Below are 6480 nucleotides of genomic sequence, written 5' to 3'. Positions count from 1 at the left end.
GTGATGACTGACCGCGGCGAGGTCGACGGAATTTAAAGACGGTGATAGCCACTAACGGTGCCCGCTAGAACGTTCCCGCCAACGACGCATCCATCGCCGGGCCTTTGCGTTGCCGCGCGTTGCGCTGCTGGGTCCCGGCCGGTGGGGCAGGCTGTCGACCGCCTGTTTCCACTGTTGGCCATTTTGTTATTATTGACTTATTGCTCGCGCAACTCGATCAGCGTTTCCTCCTCTCCCAGTCTCCCCTACATAGGGGTGGACAGTTGCTTCAGCGGGGTGCTTTAGCTGGATAAGATTAAAGATAAGATATCCTGATTGGAGCCATACCCGACGATACCTCTACGGGAATTTTTTTCTCTGCTCATGTGTTTTCTTGTGAATTGAAAGTAATTCTTACGAAATTTCTATGAAAATCCCGTGAAATTCCTGCGTTCCAAACATTGTCCTACGCTGGTAACATTTTCGATTCATATAGGATTTGAGCTACCTCTTTTGTGATATTAATTACTGCAAACCTTCCACGATCTTTCTTTCGTTCCGAAGCATGGTACATATGCTTCCTCAGATTACATACTAATAATAGTAATTATTCATCTAGGTTTGTGCTAAGTTTCAAATTTTCTATAAAATTAGTCAGAATTATAAGTGTTTAAAACTTATGATAAAACTAAAATAGTCAGTAATTCGAGATGGAGTATTAAAGTAATGAAATAATTGCCAATATATTATGAAAGTTTTTTTTACGAATATAGTAATGTTAGTTGACCTGTTTGCTCAAGCTTTTTTTTCAACCAAAAACAACAGCTATTGCTGTAGTGCCAGCAGAAAGAAATTACAGTTACAGCTGATGCTGCTACAAATAAGCAGGTCCAATGTATTGTTTTTTTAAGCCTCTCATCAGGGTATAGCTATAGTATGTGTTCATGCACGAACACACGTCCACACTACACACGCACACCTCACACACACTATACGTGCACAGCTAGATCTACAACTACACGTAAATTAGAAGACCGTGTCCTTTTTAAGACCATTGGATATCTATGGCTTCGAAGGCGACGGACGCGTCTCAATCCGTTCCCACTGTATCGTTTTCTCCTATGCTGTTCGGTGCTCGCGGGAACAACATACGAAGAACGTGGCTCATGCCGGTTTGCAGCGTGCAACACTGTTGGAAGCACGGTCGTAACCACTGTACAGGCTCCGTGACCACGTCCACAGCTAGCCAGGCGGTCCGCGGCCTGACGAGCCGACGAGGGCAGACGCGCCGACGCCTATGCACCCACTTGCAACAGCAACGCGCTCCTTGGGGTTCACCGTGCGCTCTGGTATGAGGATGCGGTAATGGGAATGCCCTGCGCGCCTGCGCTCTCCGTCCCAGTACAGCCTACAGGGGATGGGAGAAGAGCTACCGACGGGGTGCTGCAAATGCAAATAGTCGACATGACAACGAGCTACAGAGCCAAATGAAACCTGGTGCACTGCTTAAGTAACTTACACAACTTTATTAAAACATATGGTGAAAATAAGGCGTTGAATGGGAAAAAAACCCTGGTGCCTGTGCACCAGGTAACTTCAACGTCCCCTGGCCACCAGGTGCTGCGAATGCATGGTCTTAGTTCCAAAAATACTATACAATACATATGTATTTTAACATAAAAAACACACATAGATTTTTTTATCTTTCTTTCTCACCGGTGACCACTGGCGCCGGAGCTCGCCCCGGCGCTCGCGCCCGCCCCAGCCATGGCAGTGGCGGTGGCGACGGCGACGAATCTGTGATTTGTCCTTTCATAGAAAAAACATTTATGATATGTGACCTGTGATCTGTAGAGGCTGGAGGCTGTAGGTAGAAGAAGGGTGGAGGCGGTTGGATCTTAATCCTATGGTGCAAAAAAAATCATGTATTAAAACTGCATAAAATACATGGTTATGTAGTAGACAGACTCTAATAGCTTCCTAAATAGTTTTGCATTAGCAACCTTGAACTATTTCTAACCAACCGAACTTTCCTAAAAGTTGTTTTGTCTATATCACTTTCTTATGTGGAATCCTTTATTTTCTTAATTTACGCATGCGTCCAATTTAGTTCAATCCCTCAAGAAAAATGTTGGACACGAAGTCAATACGGAGGTCCTCTCACCGTGCAAACTTATGAGTTGTGGAGGATATTTGACATTTTTTTCTTCTAAGGAACTTGTCGGGTACCATAGAAAGAGGTCCCCTAAGCAACAACCGAAAAAATCGCTTAGACCCCATCAAAATCAATACCAAGAGACAAACTATTGGCTAACCCCCGGCCTTGACCGAGGCCACTGACTCTCCGCCTTGCTCGAGGCCTCGCACGAAAGGCCTCGGACGGCCTACCGAATCTCCGCCTCGCTCAAGGCCTCGCATGAAAGGCCTCGGACGGGGAACCGATTCTCCGTCTCGCCCGAGGCCCCACGCGTAAAGCCTCGGACGAGATGCCGATTCTCTGTCTCGCTCGAGGCCGGCTCGGCAATAACCCCATCGCCTCTGCCTCGACCGATCTCCCCAATAGAGCGTCGCGTCTAATTAATGCGACCAACCACTCCCGCAACATCAGATGGACGACGGCTCGACACAGCAGAGCAGCCGACGAGACGGCAAGTCGCATCAGCACCATACCGTCCGGGACAGGACAGGACAGGGCAGAGGTTGCCGGGCGTTGTGCTCGGTACTGTGTCCACGACCGGCGCCCGCACTACACTGTGCTACCTAACCCCTGCACCAGGAACAACACGGCATGGGGAGTCAAGTTCGGGTCACTATAGCCTCGGAATCAGTGTACAGGACCAACTGCTCCCTCCACGCCTCGGCAAACTACTTCAGGGTCTTGGCAACCTCAGGATTCGCGCCCACCGAGCCCCCCACGATGGCTCGGCCTCGGCACCAACTGAGCCTCGGCTCTTCATGCGGTCAACACACAGCGACCGGCACGTCGCTCGCCAGGCCCTGCGCCAAGCTATCACTGGAGCTCCCACGTCGCACAGGATCGAACGTGACCGGCACGTTGCTCCAGCACTCCAAGAGTAGGACCACTCCATCGACCATGCCGCCACAGTAACAGGCTACAAGGCTCGGACATGCCGCCTCTGTTCGCACGACGCCACGTAGCTAACACATGTATCACCCCTATCCTCCCTTCAACTATAAAAGGGAGGGATCGGGGCCGTTTCTAGGCGAGGGCAGACTGACTCTGACGCTCACAGACACTCAGGCATAGAGGAGCTCACGAGATAGACAAACACGCATAGGAAGAAGAACAGACAAACTCACTCACTCACGTGCAAGTAACACTCTGTAACATGCACGCTTCCCCGTGGCCTGAGATCAACACCTCAAGCAAGTCACATCGCTCCACGCAGAGACCTGGGACTAACTCTCTCTCTCACCCTGCTTGTAACCCCCTACTACAAGCACCTCGGTGCAAGGAATACAAGATCGATCTCCCAGACTAGACGTAGGGCACCCATTGCCCGAACCAGTATAAACCTTATGTCTCTTTGTATCACCATCCAGGATTAGGGGCATGCAGTACATTTTCACTAGTTGGTTGAGGGCCCGCCGGTCCAAAACATCGACAGTTGGCGCGCCAGGTAGGGGGCTCTACTGCGTGTCATCTTTGTCATCCCGACAAGTTTCGGATGGCAAACCCCGTGCGACCACTGCGTCTCGACACGATAATCTGGTTCGGGAGCCTAGAGTTCATATCTCTAGGACATGAGTACGATATGGTACTCCTCTCACCCAGAGTCTCGCTAACCGTCGACGACGTCACACCCTAGCAGCCTAGGCGCAGGCGGTGCCCAGGCCGCCGCTCTCATCACGCTCGCCAAGCACGGCACGGGCGGGACCACCCTGACACCGTGCAGGCTCAGGGCGACGCGCCGCGCTCTACCGGTATCCCACGCCCAGCTGTTGGCACAAGGTCCCTAGTTGGGGACCTATCTAGCCTGAGCTTGGATAAGGGAAAGACACCGGTGGCGTGCGGCGACGTCCCGTCATCAAGCTCTGCCTTGCCACCTCCTGAGGAGTTGACTTCGGCGGAGCAAAGCCTGGCGATGGCACCATCCCCATACCCCTTCGGGTTGAGAAATGCCACCACCACCTATGCTTCTGCCTACGCTTTTGCTCACGTAGAGCCCTTAGGACGCCACCAACGCTTCGCCCTCGACTTCGACACCACGACTTCAACCCACACCCACGCTGACTCCTCGGAGGAGGACGAGGCGTGGGCCAGAGCAGACTTCTCCAGACTTCGCGACCTTGAAGCCATGCACCGCTTCCTAGCCACAAGCGACTATAGCTTTGGTTACTCCGACTCTGACAATGAAGACACTTACGACCCCACTCGTGAGTGTTTTCACATCGGGCTCGGGATGCCAAGGGCGAGCAATGAGGATGAGGGGGCAGGCAACCGTTCCCCGCTTCGCTAGGGGGTAGGTGACGCCATAGCTCCACGTGTTGTCCCACCGGCAGCACGGAACAAGAACCCTGCCCTCAGACAACCTCAACGCCCAGACCTGGAGCAGCTCCATGAGCTTTAGGCCAAGGTCGAACAAGACCGACTCCTTCTATAACAGCTTTGAGACACTCTCGAGCAGGAGCAGTGAGGTCACGGTGATGGCGGAGGAGCCCAGCGGAGGGCTCGCGACGTGCACCACCACATCAACGACGACGAAGGGGGTGAGCAACCCCCAATCTTCAATCGCGCTAGCCAGAACATCATGGCTATGGCAATGCTAGTCTGAACGATGCCTGAGCCCTCTACCATGGAGGGGCGATGGGTCCACGGCGAGCTCCGAGATCTCCTCGAGACCGCCGTGGTTCAGCAGGCTGAGAGTTCCGCCTCCCAATGGTGTAGAGGCACCTCAGACCTTCCCACGGCACCGCCTCGGCAGGATAGGGAGGCCTTAGTTCATCCCAAGCCCACTCGGGCACCGACAATCAACAGGGTCCCCTTGCTGCATGACCGCCTCGGCAACCGGCGCGAGGCGCAGGGCAACCATGAGATGGTCAGCAGGCGACGATGCCATGACAATGAGGGGCCCGCTCGAGGCTACCATCCACACCGAGGTGGCCGCTACGACAGTGGGGAGGACCGTAGTCCTTCATCGGAGCCACCTGGTCCTCGAGTTTTTAGTAGAGCCATCCGTGGTGCTCATTTCCCGGCCTTGTTTCAGCAACCTGCCAGCCTCATGAAGCATAGCAGCGAAACTAATCTCGAGCTTTGGCTGGCCGATTACCGCCTGGCTTGTTAGCTAGGCAGCACAGACGATGACCTGCTCTTCATCCACAACCTCCTGTTGTTCCTATCAGACTCGGCGCGAGCCTGGCTGGAACACCTCCCTCCCTCGTAGATCCACGACTGGCACGACTTGGTAAGGGTCTTCGTTGGGAACTTTCAAGGCATGTACGTGCACCCTGGGAATTCCTGAGACCTCAAGAGTTGTCGCTAGGGCCCAGATGAGTCTCTCTGAGACTTCATCCGGTGCTTCTCCAAGAAATGCACCGAGTTGCCAAGCGTTGGCGACTCGGAAATCGTCTAGGCTTTCCTCTCCAGCACTACCTGCCGAGACCTAGTCCGAGAGTTGGGCCAGAACATGCCAACCTCGGCGACCGCACTCCTCGACATCGCCACCAACTTCGCCTCGGGCGAAGAGGCCGTTGGGGCCATCTTCCTCGACAACGACCCTAAAGGGGAAGCGGAGGGACGAGGCCCCTGGGGCCTTGGCGCCCCACCTCCCTAAGAAAAAGAAGAAGGGTCACTAGGGGAAGCAGGAAGTCCTCGAGGCTGGCCTAGTCATGGCCGCAGAGTGCAATAATCTCCGAGGCCCCAGAGGCCCTAGGCTCTTCAATGATATGCTTAAGAAACCCTGCTCTTACCACTAGGGCTCGGTGAAGCATGCCCTCGAGGAGTGCACCATGCTCCGGTGTTACTACGCCCAGCTCAGGCTCCCTGGTGACGATGCCAAGAGGAGGGGCACTGGCGACAGGGACGACGACAAGGACGACGGGTTCCCCGAGGTGCACAACGCCTTCATGATCTTCGGTGGGCCTTTAGCATGCCTCACGGCATTCCAGCGAAAGAGGGAGCGCCAGGAGGTCTTCTCGGTCAAGGTGGCCACTCCTCGGTACCTCAACTGGTCTCAGAAGGTGATCACCTTTGACTAGGACGACCATCCCGATTATGTCCTGAACCCCAGGCAGTACCCACTTGTCGTCGACCCCATCATCGGCAACACCGGCTCACTAAGGTATTGATGGATAGAGGCAGCGGCCTCAACATCCTCTACACCAACACCCTGGAGCTCCTAGAGCTCGACCAGTCACAGCTCTAGGGTGATGTCGTGCCCTTCCACGGTATTGTGCCGGGGAAACGCATGCGACCCCTCAGGCGCATCGACCTGCCTGTCTGTTTTGGTACTCCCTCCAACTACCACAAGGAGGTCCTCA

The sequence above is a fragment of the Miscanthus floridulus genome, chromosome 17, assembly GCF_019320115.1.
Source record: "Miscanthus floridulus cultivar M001 chromosome 17, ASM1932011v1, whole genome shotgun sequence".
NCBI lineage: Eukaryota > Viridiplantae > Streptophyta > Magnoliopsida > Poales > Poaceae > Miscanthus > Miscanthus floridulus.
Note: the sequence above shows the minus strand (reverse complement) of the source record.